Source organism: Zea mays, chromosome 5 (assembly GCF_902167145.1).
Source record: "Zea mays cultivar B73 chromosome 5, Zm-B73-REFERENCE-NAM-5.0, whole genome shotgun sequence".
NCBI classification, from domain to species: Eukaryota; Viridiplantae; Streptophyta; class Magnoliopsida; order Poales; family Poaceae; genus Zea; species Zea mays.
In genome coordinates, this window is record NC_050100.1 from 101,763,436 (window position 1) to 101,783,782 (window position 20,347).

Sequence of the window (20,347 nt, forward strand, 5' to 3'; positions counted from 1 at the left end):
CATTTCCTCCTTAAGTCGGTTCCTCTTTCTGCTACTGAGCCGAAGCTTCCTTGCGCGCGGCTTCGGCGCTGGTTCAATCCTTCGTTCCAATCCTGCTTTCCATACCGTATATGCTTTTAATCCTGAATCCGAAGGTGCCTGTCTATAAATCATGCTTGGAAGACACTATTAAATTACGTTTTTGAGGACCTTCGGAGGCCACTAGAGTTGGTGCCTGTCTATAAACCATGCTTGGAAACCATGCCTGTCTAACACTCATCCTACAAAAGCTTTTATGTCAACATCAAGGCCACTAGAGTTGCTTTATATGGTTCTATTTTGACCAACAACTTATGCTAGTGCTGGTGGCAACCTCTATTGTCTGGTTATTGTTGATGACTTTTCAAGATACACTTAGGTGTTCTTTCTTCATGATAAGTATGAGGTTGCATCAATATTCAAGAAGTTTGCCAAGAAGGCTCAAAATGAAATTGACTACAAAATCAAAAAGTTAAGGAGTGACAACGGAAAAGAATTTGACAACACCAACATTTATGAGTACTGTGATGAAACTGGGATCAAGCATGAAGTTTCTGCAACATACACACCTCAACAGAATGGAGTTGTTGAAAGAAAGAACAGGACCTTGATCACTCTTGCAAAAACAATGATTGATGAGTATAACACACAAGAGAGGTTTTCGGCTGAAGCTGTCAACACTGCATGCTACGCCTCAAACAGGCTATTTCCTCACCGGCTACTTGAGAAGACTCCCTATGAACTGCTAAATGGGAAAAAGCTAGATGTCTCTTTCTTTTGGGTGTTTGGATGCAAATGCTACATCTACAAGAAACACCATCACCTAGGGAAGTTTCAAAGACGTTGTGATATTGGTTTCTTACTTGGTTATTCATCAAAATTCAAAGCATATCGAGTATTCAATCATGCCACTGGTGTGGTAGAAGAAACATATGATGTGGAGTTTGATGAGACTAATGGCTCCCAAGGAGCACTTGAAAATCTTAATGATGTAGGTGATGAGCCACTTAGGGAAGCTATGAAGAACATGCCAATTGGAGTCATCAAATCAAAAGAAGATGAAGAAGAGGTGCAAAATATCGACATGCCTTCTTCATCAAATGTACCATATGATGATGAAAAAGGTGAGACACATGCAAATGAAGATACATTTGTCTCTCATGAACAAGCAAGGGTACAAGCTTAAGATGTTGATGCTCCAAGATCTTCTTCCCAAGTGGTTGACAAGAGGAACTCATCACTACTTCAAGCACATCCATAAGATCTAATCATTGGGAGTCCTTCACAAGGGGTTATGACTCGTTCTCAAAGACATGCTTCATTTATTGAACAACACTCTTTTGTTTCTTGTGTTAAGCCTACATGTATAGATGAGGTGCTACAGAATCTGGATTGGGTGAATGCCATGCTTGAAGAATTAAACAACTTCACCCGCAATCAAGTTTGGACCCTAGAGAAGCCTCCACAAGATGCAAGGGTCATTGGAACAAATGGGTGTTTCAAAACAAACAAGATGATCAAGGTGTGATTGTGCGGAACAAGGCAAGACTTGTTGCAAAGGGGTTCTCTCAAGTTGAAGGCTTAGATTTTGGAGAGACCTTTGCACCGGTTGCTCGACTTGAAACCATTCGTATCCTACTTGCATATGCATCTTGCTATGACATAAAGCTGTATCAAATGGATGTAAAAAGTGCATTTTTAAATGGCTTCATAAATGAACTTGTATATGTTGAGCACCTACCCTGTTTGAAGACCCTAGATATCCTAATCATGCTTACAGGTTGTCCAAGGCGCTATATGGGCTAAAGCAAGCTCCAAGGGCTTGGTATGAGTGTCTTCTCGACTTCCTCATCGAGAAGGGCTTCAAGATCGAGACCGTCGACACAACTCTATTCACAAAGAAACATAACAGTGGTATTTTCATTTGTCAAGTTTATGTTGATGATATAATCTTTGGCTAGATAAATGATTATCATTGCAAAGAATTTGGTGAGTTGATGTCGAAGGAGTTCGAGATGTCAATGATTGGTGAGATAACATACTTCCTCGGCTTTCAAGTTAAGCAAATGAAAGATGGGAACTTCCTCTCACAAGAGAAGTACACCAAAGACTTGTTGAAAAAATTCCATATGGAGAAGCGCAAATCAATCAAGACACCCATGCCTACTAATGGACATCTCAACCTAGATGAGGGAGGTAACCCGGTTGATCAAACTCTCTACCGTTCCATGATTGGTAGTTTATTGTATCTTACCGCATCTAGGCCTGATATCATGTTTAGTGTTTGTATGTGTGCTCGATTTCAAGAAAATCCTAAGAAAGCTCATCTTCGCGCTGTTACAAGAATTCTTAGGTATCTTAAGCACACCCCAAGTGTTGGCCTTTGGTACCCCAAAGGAGCTACTTTTGATTTAATTGGCTATTCCGATTCGGATTATGTCAGTTGCAAAATTGATAGAAAAAGTACATCTAGAGGATGCCACTTGCTTGGAAGATCACTAGTTTCATGGACCTCTAAAAAGCAAAATAGTGTTGCCTTGTCAACCGCCGAAGCGGAATACATTGCCACGGGTGCTTGTTGCACACAAATTTTTTATATGAAACAAACTCTTCTAGACTGTGGTGTAGTTTTAGAAAAGGTACCTTTGTTGTGTGACAATGAGTGCTGTTAAAATTGCTACTAATCCTGTACAACACTCTCGCACCAAGCACATTGATATCCATCATCACTTCCTTAGAGATCATGTTGTTAAAGGAGATATTATTTTAGGAGTGAGATCGGAAGATCAATTAGCGGATATTTTCACAAAGCCTTTAGATAAAACCTGTTTTTGTATGTTGAGAAATGAGCTAAATATTCTTGATCTCAGAAATTTTACTTAATCTCAAAATGGTGATGTCTAGCTTGCATCGCATATTTAAATTTCTTGTATTGCATATATGGCTTGTCTAACCTAGTTAAGATAATCGCCAACAAAGCGAGTGAAAAAGCTTAACTCGGGCTCAAATTTGACAAGTCTTAGCATTTAAGCTTTTCTGTACTTAAAATTTTATTCACTATGAAATTGTTGGTTCTTGAGATATGCATGTGGTACTGCACTTAGGGGGAGTATTCAAAACTCAATTCGTTCATGAAACTTCTAGTGTAAAACTGAAATGCAAATCTCACCATTTGATTATTTTCTCTAAAAACTATCTTGCCTATGGCAAATTATTTTGAAAAATATGAGAGAATATGTGAGGGTACCAATACCTGTCACAACAGGTGTTCTTTTGTGTGCTTATAAGTTGGGATTTGGCTTGGTTCAAAATTTCCTAGAAAATTTCTAAATTCCCTCTGTTTGGGCTCACCGGACAGTCCGGTGCACCGACTGGGCACACACAGATCTGTTCTTGTGCTGCCCTATCCGGTGTGCATTGGACATGCATTGTAGATTGTCCGGTGTGCCCATAATCGGTTTTTAAAAAACTCTCCTTGCCCGAGCCAGTGCCCAGGTCCTCTCTTCACCCGCTGCTCTCTCTGTCTCTGGACCTTCCTGGCGATTTCCCCCTCTCTCACCGCCGGGGATCACCGGTGGGGATCTCATGCGAGGTGCTCCTGCTTCTGCTCCTCCTTCCCCCCTCTCTGGTGAGCATCCTCATTTCTTTCTCTGTTTCCATTCAATGAGTATCTCCCTGATGGTCTATGCAGTGAAGTCTCCCACCTTTTGAAAATCTCTCAAATTTTATGAAATCATGTGTTTACAACTGTGCTTGTGTGTCCCTAGAGCTCCCCTGCAGGTTTATCTCTCCCTTTGGGAGGTTTCAAAAACTCAAACAACCATTTCACCGTCGTTTCAAAACCTTGCGCACCAACTGCTCGTTGAAATGCCCAAACCACTCAAATTTGCTCAAATCGATCCCAACTTTTTCCAGCACCCTCATGACACATCCAGTAACATCCTCGCCAAAATTCACGCCTATCCGATATCCCAGACACCAGATATACCACTGTTTTCCATTTATAGCGATCGTTTCTGAGCCAAGTGCCAAAATTTCGTTTTCTCCACAAAATTTCAATCCAAACACACACTTCACTCATATTCACTCATGTATACCTATCCGTGAAGTATCGACTCAATTCCACATCATTTCATGCCTCATTTCGAATTTCGAACTTTCTATGGCACAATTCATCGTTCAAGCGCCGTTCTCGCGTCGTTTGACCCCTGTTTCTTCAAATCACTCAGATTTTGTGTCTTAACTCTCTATGTATGTATTTATTCACATTTCATATACTTATGAATATGTGACTAATACGTGCTCACCTCTTCTGTCATTTCAGTAATCTCGCCTACCCGCGTGCTCGTCTCCTACCCAGCCTGGATCTTCTCTCTCTCGTGAGGTTTCCAGGTAGCTATCACTCTATTTGAGATCCTATCGGCTGCACTCTACTCCTTCTTATCTTTTCATTCTATCGTGCAGCAGTCAGGTCAGGATGGTGCGGACGAAGAATGTCTCATTATCAGGGGGAGGCAACGATGAGGACCCTCCTCGCCATTTTAGGCAGGTCAAAGGGAAGACTGTTTACATTGAGCAGCAGGAGGACAAGAAGAAGCGACGTATGGACAGAGCCGCTCGTGCAGCACTAGCAGCGGCAGCAGCGGCAGAGCAGGCTGAGCGGGGAGGCCAGCTCTAGATTTCCTCTTATTAGATAGCCTATCGAGTTCGTTGCCTTGCATCTCAGCCTCGGCCCACTACTCCCTCCACACCTTCCGCTACTATCTCTACTCCACCTCCCACTTCACCAGCTCTTGTCACTCCAGAGCCATCCACTACTTCCACTGTACCCAGCACCTCCACCACTCCAGATTCCACTGCTCCCCTCCCGCTCCCATTTCCGCTCCGCCCATTACACCACCTCGCTTTAGGGAGCGTGACAAGACTGAGGTGAGACCACTAGCTGCTGATCCGCGTCTACTTGACCTTCAGCGTGCTACTGCTGCCCAGGTACATTGGTTCAGACACGTACCTGTGGAGTCTTGGTTGCTAGCTCAGAGGGACCCTGCGGCTGCTCCACTCTTCAGTACCAGGACTCAGGAGTCCTTCTTCAGGGCACAACTGACAGATCAGATTGCTTTGCAAGCGCACCGACTTTTGGATCTACCTGCTTTTCTGTTAGCCACCGGTGCCGACTCAGAGGCTCACCTTACTTATCTGCCAAGTCTGCTTTCACTTCTGACCGCGAGTGGCAGATATATTGAGGAGTGGGTTAGAGTGTTCTATGCCACTGTTTGGATTGACCCTGACCATCAGTGGATGAGGTTCTGTTTTGAGCTAGAGGATGTCACTCTGCATGCCAGTCAGATTAGACAGCTCTTTGGATTTCCAGAGTTGACGACTAGGCTCCACAGCCAGTGCTACGGCACTTTGGATCCTCCCTATCGCCCTCACGGTGGAGTTGCACCCGCTACAGCTCACTTCACTACCCTGTTCAGACCGCCTTTCACAGATGGGTCACGACGCTCTCCTGCTGACTTCACTCCTGCAGCGAAGTTTCTATATGAGCTGATGAGACGTACCTTGCTATCCAGGATGGGATACAGGGAGGCCACCACACACATTCAACTATGGCTACTTGGTGCTTTGATCTCACATTCAGAGTTCAACGTGGTTGATTTCCTTATTTGTGAGATAGAGGACACAGTGTTGGATGGTCTCCGTGCTCGTCGTCAGCTGTCGTATGCCCATTACCTCTACCACATCTTTGCGCAGCTGATTAGGCCTCCTTAGTTCCAGGGCACCCTCGAGGCCTCTCGCCTCCAGTTCGGCTTCTATCGTCCAACCCCTGAGGACCCAGTTCCTATGCCAGGTCTAGTATCAGATATCAGAGCTGAGGATGAGGTTTTCAGACAGTTTGAGACCCAGGGCGCCGTTCTTGATTCTTCTTCTGATGATGATGAGGGCCTGGGGATCCCGACACCGCCTCCTGTGCCACCTCGCTCACATGATCACGAGGTGGGTAGCTCCAATGCTACTCCTGCTACCCCACCAACTATTGACCCTGCTTTGGCCGCTATCCTTCTGTCACTTACACAGCAGCAGGCTCATCTAGCAGCAGAGCATGCTCGACAGACAGCTATCCAGCAGCAGATGTCCGAACGGATGCTGTCCATGTTTCAGACTATCCAGGATCGTTAGGACACCCTTTAGCAGTAGCTCTTGGCAGATAGGGCAGAGCACCGGGCCTTCATGGCGCATATCCTTCAGTACACCGGTGTTTAGCTCCCACTAGTGTAGTCTGCTCCTCCTCCAGCTCTTTAGGCTGCTATCATTCCAGCACTTCAGGCAGGACCCCACTCCACTCATCTGGTCCTACTATCTCTCCGATCAGGACGATCACTTTGGATTTCTCGTCACCGGTCGTCAGACCCGTCAGCACTCAATCGCCAATGCCACCAGCGCCTACTGTTACCACTATTGTCGTGGCGGTGTCCGTGACTGCACCAGCTCCGGCGGATCCTGCATCGCAGCCTATGTCAGAGTCAGTACCAGCTCTAGCTTCTACTATAGAACCTGGATCCGAGACTGACTCCGATCCTCATCTTGTGTTTGCGCTTCTGCCTCGACCATGACCTGATGCGCCCTCGCCTCCTCCTTCCTCTTCTGGTTTGTAGGTTTGAGTAACCCTTTTGGTGTTTGACGCCAAAGGCGAAGAGATATGAGTTGTGAGAGCTAGGGGGAGTTAGGGAGTTAGTTGAGAGTGCCTTTTGATATTTTGATGTAATATATTTGCTTGATACTCTCTGTACTAGCTCCACTTTTATATGACGCTTAACTCACAAACTCCATGATATGCTCTCGATGCTTGTTATTGACTGTGTGTGTATTATGTTTTCACCTAAGATGTTATCACCAGTCGTTCAGCTCTTGTTCATGGATTTCATTTCATTCTTATATGAACAAGAAACTTACTTTGTATATGCGCCTATACTTACTATTCATTTACACAACTCTTTTTGTCAAAAGTGTTGAGTATAACTAACCATCCTCTCTATTGACAGAAAAACAAACAAACTACTCTCACACTCTTGTAGGGTTGTCATCAATCACCAAAAAGGGGAAGATTGAAAGCATCTAGGCCCCTGGTTGGTTTTAGTGATTAATGACAACATAATATTATATGTGACTAACGTGTGTTTTGCAGAGAAAATGGTAAGTTAGGTCGCATTACAGGAAGTTGTACTACAACGGTGAAAATAATCCCTGAGATGAGAACTTGAAGCAGCGGCTGAAACGACGAATCAAAAGATGAAGGTCTTCATATTCCAAGTGTCGAAGGAGTTTGGACACTCGGTATAGAATTAGGTCTTCTATTTTCTTTTAGCCGTACTATAAAGAGGGGTTGTGGATGAGTAGTTTGACCAAGAGAATTCTAGTGTAGTGTTAGTGCATATTCACACTCACATCTAGTGCTAGGTATCACTCTACAACACACTCACAAGTTAGAAAGGAAATGGTTTCGAAAAACAAAAGGAAAAAGAAGTTAGGGTTTCTGTCTTAGGGGCTCCAGACTGTCCGATGCACCCACTTACAGTGGGGTCAGTCAGCTCCAGGGGCAGCGCCTCTGCCCTCGAGAAAACCCGAGAACAACGAGTTGAGAAAAGAAATTTTAGCCGCCACACGGGACTATCTGGTGTGCCATCAGCCCAACGGCTGTCAGAACTAGCCGTTGGAGACGACCGTTTGCACACCGGTGGTGCACCGGACTGTTTGGTGCGCCCATGCACAGAACAGCCAGGGAACGACTAGTTTGGTGGGTGGGGCTATTTATACCCCCTCCACCTACCGTATTGAGTGTCTTGTTGCCCACATTGATGACCACACATTGCTAGAGCATTGCAAGCACCACAAAGACTAGTGAGGTGATTAGAAAATCTTAATCCAGCATTAGGACCTCATTAGTGCAAGTGAGAGCCATCTAGAGCACACACCACATGCATTAGACTTCTCTTGGTCAAGTGAAAGTATATGGCTTGTTACTCTTGGTGATCGGTATCACCTAGATGGCTTGGTGGTGTTTGGAGCACGGTGATCACCTCGGAGGATTTGTTGGTGACCCGGCTCAAGATTGTAAGCGGTTGTGAGGGATCCACCACGCCGGAGTGGCAAAGGATCACCTCATAGTGACTAATTGGTTCTTGCGAGGACCAAGGGGGAGCGATACCCTTGCGCGGGTGCTCCAACGAGGACTAGGGTAGAGTGCCGACTCTTCGATACCTCGGCAAAAAATTGGAGGAGTCTTCTCAACTTTGCTTTACATTTCGCATTTAATTCAAGCACCTTACTTTGTTTAATTGTTTAGCAACTAGTTGAAGTAATGTCTTAGTTTTGTTGTCTTTCTAGTAGTATTCTCTTATTGCTAGTAGTTGGGTGAAGTTGGGCTCTTGCTTAGGGTTTAATATTTTCTTAAGGGATTAATTGTTGTTGAATTTTTAGAGAAGCCCAATTCACCCCCCTCTTGGGCATCGTGATCCTTTCAGGAATGAAGCAATAACTCCAGAAGAGGCAAAAACATGGTCAATACGAACCTTAGCTTCGACAGATGATGAAGATACATGCAAAATTTCAAAAGGCTCAATAGAAGTGGTCAGACTTGAGGCAATTCATCACATTAATAAATATCAAGTCAAAATAGTAAAATGGCAAGATAGAAAAGTTAGGTTGAAGAACATCAAGCCAGGGCATTTTGTGCTTGGAAGAGTGGCAAATCTAGAGATTGTAGGGAAGTTACAGCTCAAGTGGGAGGGAACCTTTTTGGTGGTATCTTCGGCAAGACTAGGATCTTACAGGTTAAGAGACATGAAAGGAAATGACATTCCAAGGTCCTAGAATGCAGATGAGCTTCGGAGGTACCATGTGTGACAATCATGTAATTTTTTCATTTTTTTTGGTTCCCTTTTTTCCTTTCGAGTGAGGAGAAAGGTTTTTAATGGGGTCATATTTTGTAAATTTCATTTTCCCAACCCTATTCAATACAAGGGCAAATTTCCCCCATATGTAAAATGTAAAGGACTAAGGTTACACCATCGAGTGTAAAAAAGAAGAAAAAGAAGAAGCACCAAAGTCATTCCTAAGGAGATGTATAGCTCAGATACCACCTAGTAAAGGTGAAGAAGCTCCAAAGTTGTTCCTAAGATGATACAGAGCTCAAATACCACCTAGTAAAGGTGAAGAAGATCCAAAGTCGTTCCTAAGGGGATGCAAAGCTCAAATACCACCTAGCAAAGGTGAAGAGACTCCAAAGTCATTCCTAAGGGGGTGCATAGTTTGTTTTTCTTTTTTACCTTCGGCATACATTGTCGCATAACGCATGACATCATAATTTGCATTCATACAAGCATTCATTATAGACATTCTAGGTTCATCGCATCATCACATTTTGCATAACAAACTAGGATTTAGGGTTTTATATCCGTGACTTTTTTATTCGTTTTTTAATAACAAGCCTAGAGAAGGTGTTTTTTGGAACTTCGGCATTCATAGGCCTTCGTATGTTTCGCGGATAGAGCTTGTTATGAAAAAACGATCTAACACCGCGAACAGGCTACTGTTGGGGGTCTCCCTTTCTGTCGTAGGTCCTCAGACTGCTTTGATTCACCTAACAGACATTGTGGGACCAAATGCCGAAGGTAGAACAACGAAGCAAGTTACGCAATGGGCACAATAGAGGTTCGGCAAAAGATGCGATCGCAGATTCCGAAGGTCTTGCAACAAACTGAGTCAAGAGCAGAAAGACAACTTTACCCTTAGTATTTGTATTAGAACAAATGTATAGATATCAAGGGCACAATTGTACTTTCGCATAGGCTGCGTCCCATGCCTATAAATAGGTTAACAGTATCCCCGTACTGTCCACGTGATCATTGGAGGGAGTAATTAGAGAAAGTCTGAAAGTGCAATCTTAATTGCTCACTCTCCGAAGGTCATTCTTGTTTTCCCTTCGTGCAGAACTGAAGGTATACATGTCGTTTAACATTGCATTACTCAATGTTTGGCCTTATTAAAACATATAAATAAAAGAAAGGAAGAGTTAATCTCTTATCATTTGCCCATTATTTTATCATGAATACCTTCATTATATTATATAGCCTCACTTACAAACAATCAACCTTTAAAGGATTGATTGAAAGTGGAGTTGCATATCCATTATCACCTTCATCTAAGAACTATTATCTTCAAGAGAAGATGTCACACTCGGTTTTGGAAGGCAAATCGAATGTGAGCCATGTATGTGCTAAAAGGTTGTCACACCCGGTTTTAAGGGACAAAGCCGGGTGCATCTCATACATGCGCCAAAGAAGACAACATATATAATAATAGAGTGTATAGAGATAAATGTCACAATATAATCAGAGTACTTATTACATAGCGGAAGTCTTACAAAATATAAGATAAATATAATAGGATCTAAAATCCATCCTTGGCGCCAGAAAGTCAAATGTGAGACACCACCTAGATCAGATCAAACTCCTCGCTTTGAGGCTCCTCCTGAACCACATGTTCTTCTCCTGTGGAGGGTGTGAGACAGCAAGGGTGAGCTCACACATGTTCATCGCTCAACAAGCTGTGGGGAATAATGTGGCACAAACTCACCAAAGGTGGGAGCTCATGTTATGTGTAAGGCTGATCAACAATAGGGGTTTAAAGCTAAGCATTGCTTTTAAAGTTGGTCAAAGTTTTATTAGCAATTACTAAATGTAAGTAGATACCAAACCTTAATAAAAATAATAGAACAAAATTAATAAATAATCCCATGCATATGCAAATGACAAGTTGAATTTAAGTTCCATAAATTAATCATCAGAGAGTCCTGAGCTGCTCATGACTGTGAGCTCAGCTAGTATACCATTTTTACACTCTGCAGAGGTTGTACCCTGTACCCATAAGTCATGTATCCCATGTCGCCAGGGTTAGCAAGACCCTTAGACACTACCGAGGTGAATGGCTAGGGATCCACTACGAGGCTTTTACAAAGTTCCACTAGCTTTCGAAAACCCGCTACAGTTTATGGGGAGAGCACTTGCAAGAATCCCCCGTCTGACCGCCATCACAGCAAAATCAACCCGAGAACCTCCTTGCATGCAATCCCCTACTGCCCTTGCCCATTTTGGGTAAGGTAGTCTTCCACTAGCTTTCCTAGTGAGTTGGCCAAGGGCGTCCCATTAAACCCTTGTGGTGGCACGTGTTTCTCAAGTTAAGCTCCATGTTCCAATTAACATTAATGATCTTGACATGAACATAAATAGAATAACAAAATAAATTGGAACATGGATATCATGAAATATTAAGCCAAAACCATGTAAAGCAATAGCATAACCACCCATATGAATCAGGGGTAAACAAGGTAAAATGGATAAACAAACTAGGGTGACATATTGGGTCCCATCAAAATTAAACCTAAGCATGAATAAGTGATATTAAAGAACATTATTGGGTAAAAAGTAGTCAAGGGCACAACTTGCCTTCAATGAGCTCCTACTCCGCTACTTCTATCTACTGGTCACTAGGATCCTCAGTCACAGGCTCTTCTACTCGCCACAATACAAACAAGCACAGTATATAGAGAAAATTAACATCACACCAAACATGTAAACAAAATGCATAATAAAAATCTACACATCAAATAAAATCCTAGGAACAGAAATTATAATTTTTGGAGTTATACATTTTAAGATATGAATTTCCAAAGGTTTTATGTGCTTAAAATAGGATTAAATGGGAAATTAATTTTCGTACTGTTGTCATGACAAAACAGAGAATCTAAGTGATAGAGAATAATATTACAAAAATTTAAAAAGTGGAATGATCAATTTGGACCAAGTATGGATTTTTTATGAATTTATCAAGTTCTAGTAATTATTTTCATATTAAAAATCCATTTTCCAATTCAATTATTCAATTTAAAACAGCTCTGGACTGGGCCTCAATTAAATAGGAACATAGGGGGTTCGTGGTAATAATTTCCAGACACAGTGCACAGCGGCCATGGACTGCGGGTTGGTTTCTATAAACTCTAGGGACTTATTTACAATTTGTGCCAGCTGAAAGGGTACATAACAATCCTGGCCGCTCGATCAACTACACACGACATAGATTAGATCTGATCTCCTCTAAACCGGTATTCAATGTGGAGCCTTGGATCTAGATCCTACGACCCACAATTGATCCGCAAACATAAACACCAGAGCACGATCTCACCCGTTCGCGCACCGACTAACGGCTGAGATGGGCAGGTATGAATCGATACACACTTGTAATCCTAACCATCGATGATCAATCAGACGACCGAGATCGTCCACCACCCCTGGCGACGAAACGCGACGGCGGCGCGGACAGGACCCGCGGCTGCGCGCCATGCCCGGCGATGGCTAACTCAACCTTCTAGACCACAAACCTCTGATCTAAAACGAGCTACGCGGTGCGCAAATGAAAGGGATCTACATGCATTCCGTACTCACCGAGGACAAGGTCGCGCACAGGCAGCTCACGGCGAGGCGCGGACGCGGCGGGAACTCCAGCTCCGGTGAGGAATTCAAGGCGAAACACGAGTACTTTTCCCCCAATAGTGCCAAGAGAACCTTCGCCTCACCCGGAAGAAGCCTCCCCACTGACGCAATTGGCCCAAGCGTCTGTGGTTTTCGCGTTCCACGGCGGCGGCGAATTTCACCCGTGCGGTGCGTGGCAACGCAGTGGTGGTGGCGCAATTAGGGAAAATGCAGAGGGGGTTGGGTAGGAGGGACGAGGCATGGTAGCCATATACCCAGGTCGAGGCACGTAGCGAGGGTATCTCGCCCTAGGCCGTTGCACCCACAGAGATGGTGGGCACGCGATGCGTGATTTTGGCGGAGAGGTGGCGCGCTGTTGAGAAGAAAGCGCTGACAACGATGGCCCACCACCCAGTTGGAGCATGCGAGCGCAAATAACCGGAAAGAGCAAGGAGGGGGGCAAGAGACTGCCTAGTGGGGTCCAGCCATCGGCGGACGCGGGGATGTCTGGTCTCCAGGACCCACCTGTCAGCACGCAGAGATACAACCAGCAGAGACGCGCGTGTGGTTGTCCTGGTGGGCCAATTTGAGCACTTTGGCCCCAACTGAGTTCTTTCTCTTTTTTTATATTTTCTGTTTTTCTTTTCTCATTTTATTTTGAATTTCCAATTTGAACTCCAAATATTTATTTGACTTTTGTACTAAGTTAAAGGCAGATTTTAATCTTACCCCTATGGATAGAGTTTACATTTTATACCTTTTGTTTTGTATTATTTAGCATTTCTTTTCTTTTTTTCCTCAATTCTAGAATTTCTTTTAAACCTTAAATTCCACTTTGAACTTTAATATTTTTCTTTTTACATGATTTCTTTTATGGTCACAAGATGCACACAGAAATGAAATCCCAGCATGATGCATGTATTATTTTTGGGTATCTTTTGATATTTATTTATTTATTTGTTTTCATGTGATGTTCTCATGGAATGATAAATATGGATAACACACATATACAAAGGAACATCATTTCTCCTTTTAGGTTATCCTCCACAACTTACAAGTTGGGTATTACAAATCTTACCCCCCTTAAAAAGAATCTCGTCCTCGAGATTTAGGAAGATCTAGGGAAAAGATGGGAAAATCTATGTGAAGCTCTTCTTCTCTTTCCCATGTTGCTTCATATTCTCCATGGTGACTCCATTGCACTTTGCACATCTTTATCACCTTATTTCTTGTAACTCGAGTCAAGGTATCCAAAATCTTGATAGGGTATTCCGTATAAGTCAAATCTCCCTGAACACTGAGCTCTTCCATTGGTAACTGTTCCTCAGGGACATGGAGGCACTTCTTCAGTTGAGACACATGAAATACATCATGCACATCAGATAGACTAGCTGGTAGCTCGAGTTGCTATGCCATCTTCCCAACTCGCCTAAAAACTCTGAATGGTCCAATAAAACGAGGGGACAATTTGCCCTAAACTTTGAATCTCCTCATTCCACATAGTGGTGACACCTTGAGGTACACATAATCTCCTTCCTCAAATTCCAGTGGTCTCCTTCGATTATCCGCATAGCTCTTTTGCCTGGTTTGAGCTATCCTCAAGTTCTCCCGATTTATACGGACTTGTTCTTCTGCCTCTTGAATAAGTTCATGCCCAAAGAACTGTCCTCCTCCGGTCTGGTCCTAATATAGAGGAGTCCTGCACTTCCTGCCATATAGAGCCTCAAATAGTGACATCTTCAGACTGGTCTGGTAACTATTATTATATGAGAACTCGGCATAAGGTAGACTCTTGTCCCAACTACCACCATGCTGAAGGGCACAAGCTCTCAACATGTCTTCCAATACTTGATTAGTCCTTTCAGTCTGTCCATCAGTCTGAGGATGGTAGGCCGAACTAAAATTCAACTTCGCATCCATATTCTCATGAAGACTTTTCCAAAATCTGGGGGTAAACTGTGATCCTCTATCCAAAATGATCTTCTTCGGTACACCGTGTAGAGACACAATCCGAGCCATAAATAACTCTACCAATTGAGATACCTCAAAAGTAGTCTTGACCGGTACTTTAGTTAGTCTATCCACAATAACCCATATAGAATCATATCCTTTAGAGGTGCGAGGCAATCCAGTAATAGATTCCATACCACTAGTACTTCTACTTCAAATCCTGATACATCTTGGTACTCCCAGGATGAATAGAATAATCCGAGTCATGGGCCTCCTTTAAAATAGTCTCACGAAGGCTTTCAATATCAGGAACACATATCCTGTCCTTGAACCATACGGTGCCTTGCTCATCTTCCGTGAATTCTGGACCTTGACCTTTAGTAATTAGATCCCTATTCTCTTGTATCTTAGCATCACCAATCTGTCCTTCTGCGGATTTCTTGCTCTAAGGTAGGTTCCACATCAATAATAACTCCTTCAGTGTGAGCAACTATCCCCAGGTCAAGTCTCCTGAAATCCTCAACAATCTCATCGGGTAGCTGGGCAACAACAACTGAATGAACCTGCTCCTTTCGACTCAAGGCATCTGCAACCAAATTTGCCTTGCCCGGGTGATAGTGAATTTCCAAATCATAATCCTTAATAAGCTCTAACCAACGGCGTTGCCTAAGGTTGAGATCCTTCTGTGTGAATATATACTTCAAACTCTTATGATCCGAGTACACTTGGCACTTGGTTCCCATAATATAATGTCTCCAAATCTTAAGCGCATGCACAACGGCTGCCAGTTCTAAGTCTTGAGTGGGGTAGTTCAATTCGTGTTTCCGCAACTGATGAGACGCGTAGGCAATCATATGTCCTTCTTGCATGAGCACACATCCCAAGCCTTGGCCACATGCATCACAATAAATGTCAAATCCTTTGTGTAGATCTGGCATAACCAACACTGGTGGCGACATCAACGCCTTCTTTAATTGATCAAAACTATCTTGGCACTTCTCGTCCCACTTAAACTCTCTTCCCTTCTCCAGAAGCAAGGTCATAGGCTTAGCAATCTTAGAGAATCCCTAAAAAAATCTCCGATAATATCCTGAAAGTCCCAAGAAACTCTGAATCTCCGTAACTGTAGTGGGTGTGCTCCACGCCATTATCTCCTTGACTCTAGCAGGATCCACTGATATCCCTCCATTAGAGATGATATGTCCAAGAAATGGCACCTCGCCAATCCAAAACTCGCATTTGATGTACTTGGCGTAGAGTCGATTGTCTCGTAGCTTCTGTAGCACCAATCTCAGATGTTCCTCATGATCACTATCACCCTTGGAATAAAATATCATCGATGAAAACCATGATGAATCTATCCAGATCATGAACACCTTATTCTTCAGATCCAAATGACATAACGATGAACTCATATAAACCATATTGGTTCGAAAAATCCATCTTGGGAATATCTGATGGCCTAATCTTCATTTGATGGTAACTCGATCGGAGATCAGTCTTCGAGAATACCCTTGCACCTCTCATCTAATCAAATAAATCCTCAATGCCAGGTAATGGATACTTGTTCTTCATAGTGACATCATTAAGGGTCTTATAATCCACGCACATCCCTTGCGATCCATCTTTCTTCTGTACAAATAGAACTGGCGCTCCTCAAGGTGAGGAACTCGGACGAATGTACCCAGCCTCTTGTAATTCCGTTAATTGCTTCTTAAGTTCCTTTAGTTCTTCTACGGACATCCTGTATGGCCGTTTAGAAATAGGAGCAGTCCTAGGTAAGAGATCAATGACAAACTCAACTTTCCTATCTGATGGCATCCCTGGCAACTCCTCTGGAAAGACATCGGGAAAATCCCTAACCACACGGATGTTATCACCAACAAACTTCCCATCTACTAAGAATGTCGCTAGTCTGGTAGCGGTAGTTACTGCAATTCCAACTTCAAATCTTTCTCCTTTGGAACTGGTGAGTTCTATGTTTCCTTTAGCACAATATATAAACTGCCTTTGCCTTTCTTAACCATGACATACCAAGGATCACATCTATAGTGCTCTCTTCTAACACTATAGGGGTAGCCCATCTGGATTAGAAACACAGGGTAAGAAAGGAAGAATTGTAGACAAGGTAAGTAATTACGAGAAATGTTACTGCGGGGGATTTATTAGCTAAGTAGATTAGTGTGTCACCCACTAAAGCTAGTACATTACCTTATAGTGGTACATGCTAAGATGCCCAACTATAATGTTTCAATCAATCAAAGAAGCAAATCAAGCATTCATCATCAGAACAATCAACCAACATTTTTTTAATAGAGAAAATAGTTTTAGTTTTGTCTTAGGTCTCCTATCTCTTAAAAGTTCATAAATGTAGGATTCCAAGGTGTGAAATCCATCTTGTCTTAGAGTTGAAAAGATAAGAGTAATCAGAGTATGACAACAAAAGGTGAGACAGAATCAAGATAAGGTAAGCATAGAATGAATCAGAATAAGGTAAGTAGGTAAGGGTTGTCCATTTCTATCTAGGTTTTGTCCTACAGTCAACATTTCCTCTGATACCACTTCTGTCACACCCGGTTTTAAGGGACAAAGCCGGGTGCATCTCATACATGCGCCAAAGAAGACAACATATATAATAACAGAGTGTATAGAGATAAATGTCACAATATAATCAGAGTACTTATTACATAGCGGAAGTCTTACAAAATAAAAGATAAATATAACAGGATCTAAAATCCATCCTTGGCACCAGAAAGTCAACTGAGAGACACCACCTAGATCAGATCAAACTTTTCGCTTTGAGGCTCCTCCTGAACCACATGTTCTTCTCCTGTGGGGGGTGTGAGACAGCAAGGGTGAGCTCACACATGTTCATCGCTCAACAAGTTGTGGGGAATAATGTGGCACGAACTCACCAAAGGTGGGAGCTCATGTTATGTGTAAGGATGATCAACAATAGGGGTTTAAAGCTAAGCATTGCTTTTAAAGTTGGTCAAAGTTTTATTAGCAATTACTAAATGTAAATCGATACCAAACCTTAATAAAAATAATAGAACAAAATTAATAAATAATCCCATGCATATGCAAATGACAAGTTGAATTTAAGTTCCATAAATTAATCGTCAGAGAGTCCTGAGCTGCTCATGACCGTGAACTCGGCTAGTATACCAGTTTTACACTCTGCAGAGGTTGTACCCTATACCCACAAGTCGTGTATCCCATGTCGCCAGGGTTAGCTAGACCCTTAGACACTACTGAGGTGAATGACTAGGGATCCACTTCAAGGCCTTTACAAAGTTCCACTAGCTTCCGAAACCCCGCTACAATTTATGGGGACAGCGCTTGCAAGAATCCCCCGTCTGACTGCCATCGCAGCAAAATCAACCTGAGAACCTCCTTGCATGCAATCCCCTACTGCCCTTGCACCTTTCGGGTAAGGTAGTCTTTCACTAGCTTTCCTAGTTAGTTGGCCAAGGGTGTCCCATTAAACCCTTATGGTGGCACGTGTTTCTCAAGTTAAGCTCCATGTTCCAATTAACATTAATGATCTTGACATGAACATAAATAGAATAAAAAGATAAATTGGAACATGGATATAATGAAATATTAACCCAAAACCATGTAAAGCAATAGCATAACTACCCATATGATTCAGGGGTAAACAATGTAAAATGGATAAACAAACTAGGGTGACATATTGGGTCCCATCAAAATTAAACCTAAGCATGAAAAAGTGATATTAAAGAACATTATTGGGTAAAAAGTGGTCAAGGGCACAACTTGCCTTCAATGAGCTCCTACTCCGCTACTTCTATCTGCTGGTCACCAGGATCCTCAGTCACATGCTCTTCTACTCGCCACAATACAAACAAGCACAGTATATAGAGAAAATTAACATCACACCAAACATGTAAAAAAATACATAATAAAAATCTACACATCAAATAAAATCCTAGGAACAGAAAATATAATTTTTGGAGTTATACATTTTAAGATATGAATTTCCAATGGTTTTATGTGCTTAAAATAGGATTAAATGGGAAATTAATTTTCTTACTGTTGTCATGACAAAACAAAGACTCTAAATAATAGAGAATAATATTACAAAAATTTAGAAAGTGGAATGGATCAATTTGGACCAAGTATGGATTTTCTATGAATTTATCAAGTTCTAGTATATAATTTCATATTAAAAAACCATTTTCCAATTAAATTATTCAATTTAAAATAGCTCTGGACTGGGCCTCAATTAAATAGGAACACAGGGGGTTCGTGGTAATAATTTCCAGACACAGTGCACAACGGCCATGGACTGCGGGTTGGTTTCTATAAACTCTAGGGACTTATTTACAATTTGTGCCAGCCGAAAGGGTACATAACAATCCTTGCCGCTCGATCAACTACGCACGACATAGATTAAATCTGATCTCCTCTGAACCGGTATTCAATGTGGAGCCTTGGATCTAGATCCTACGACCCACAATTGATCTGCAAACATAAACGCCAGAGCATGATCTCACCCGTTCGCGCACCGACTAACGACTGAGATGGGCAGTACGAATCGGTACGCACTTGTAATCCTAACCGTCGATGATCAATCAAACGACCGAGATCGTCCACCACCCCTGGCGACAAAACGTGACGGCGGCGCAGATAGGACCCGCGGCGGCGCGCCATGCCCGGCGATGGCTAACGCAACCTTCTAGACCACAAACCTCAGATCTAAAACGAGCTACGTGGTGCGCAAATGAAAGGGATCTACATGTGTTCCATACTCACCAAGGACAAGGTCGTGCACAGGCAGCTGACGGCGAGGCACCTACGCGGCGGGAACTCTAGCTCCGGTGAGGAATTCAAGGCAAAACACGAGTACTTTTCTCCCAATAGTGCCAAGAGAACCTTCGCCTCACCCGGAAGAAGCCTCCCCACTGACGCAATTGGCCCGAGCATCTGTGGTTTTCGCATTCCACGGCGGCGGCAAATTTCACTCGTGCGGTGCGCGGCAACGCAGTGGTGGTGTCGAGCAATTAGGGAAAATGCAGAGGGGGTTGGGTAGGAGGGACGCGGCGTAGTAGCCATATACCCAGGTCGAGGCACGTAGCGAGGGTATCTCGTCCCAGGCCGTTGCGCCCGCAGAGATGGTGGGCACGCGATGCGCGATTTTGGCGGAGAGGTGGCACGCTGTTGAGAAGAAAGCGCTGACAACGATGGCCCACCACCCAGTCGGAGCATGCAAGCACAAATCGCCGGAAAGAGCAAGGAGGGGGGCGAGAGACTGCCCAGTGGGGTCCAGCCGTCGGCGCACTCGGGGATGTCTGGTCTCCGAGACCCACCTGTCAGCACGCAGAGATACAACCAGCAGAGCCGCGCGTGTGGTTGTCCTGGTGGGCCAATTTGAGCACTTTGGGCCCAACTGAGTTCTTTCATTTTTTTATCTTTTCTGTTTTTCTTTTCTCATTTTATTTTGAATTTCCAATTTGAACTCCAAATATTTATGTGACTTTTGTACTAAGTTAAAGGCAGATTTTAATCTTACCCCTATGGATAGAGTTTACATTTTATACCTTTTGTTTTGTATTATTTAGCATTTCTTTTCTTTTTTTTCCTCAATTCTAGAATTTCTTTTAAACCTTAAATTCCACTTTGAACTTTAATATTTTTCTTTTTACATGATTTCTTTTATGGTCACAAGATGCACACAAAAATGAAATCCCAGCATGATGCATGTATTATTTTTGGGTATCTTTTGTTATTTATTTATTTGTTTTCATGTGATGTTCTCATGGAATGATAAATATGGATAACACACATATACAAAGGAACATCATTTCTCCTTTTAGGTTATCCTCCAC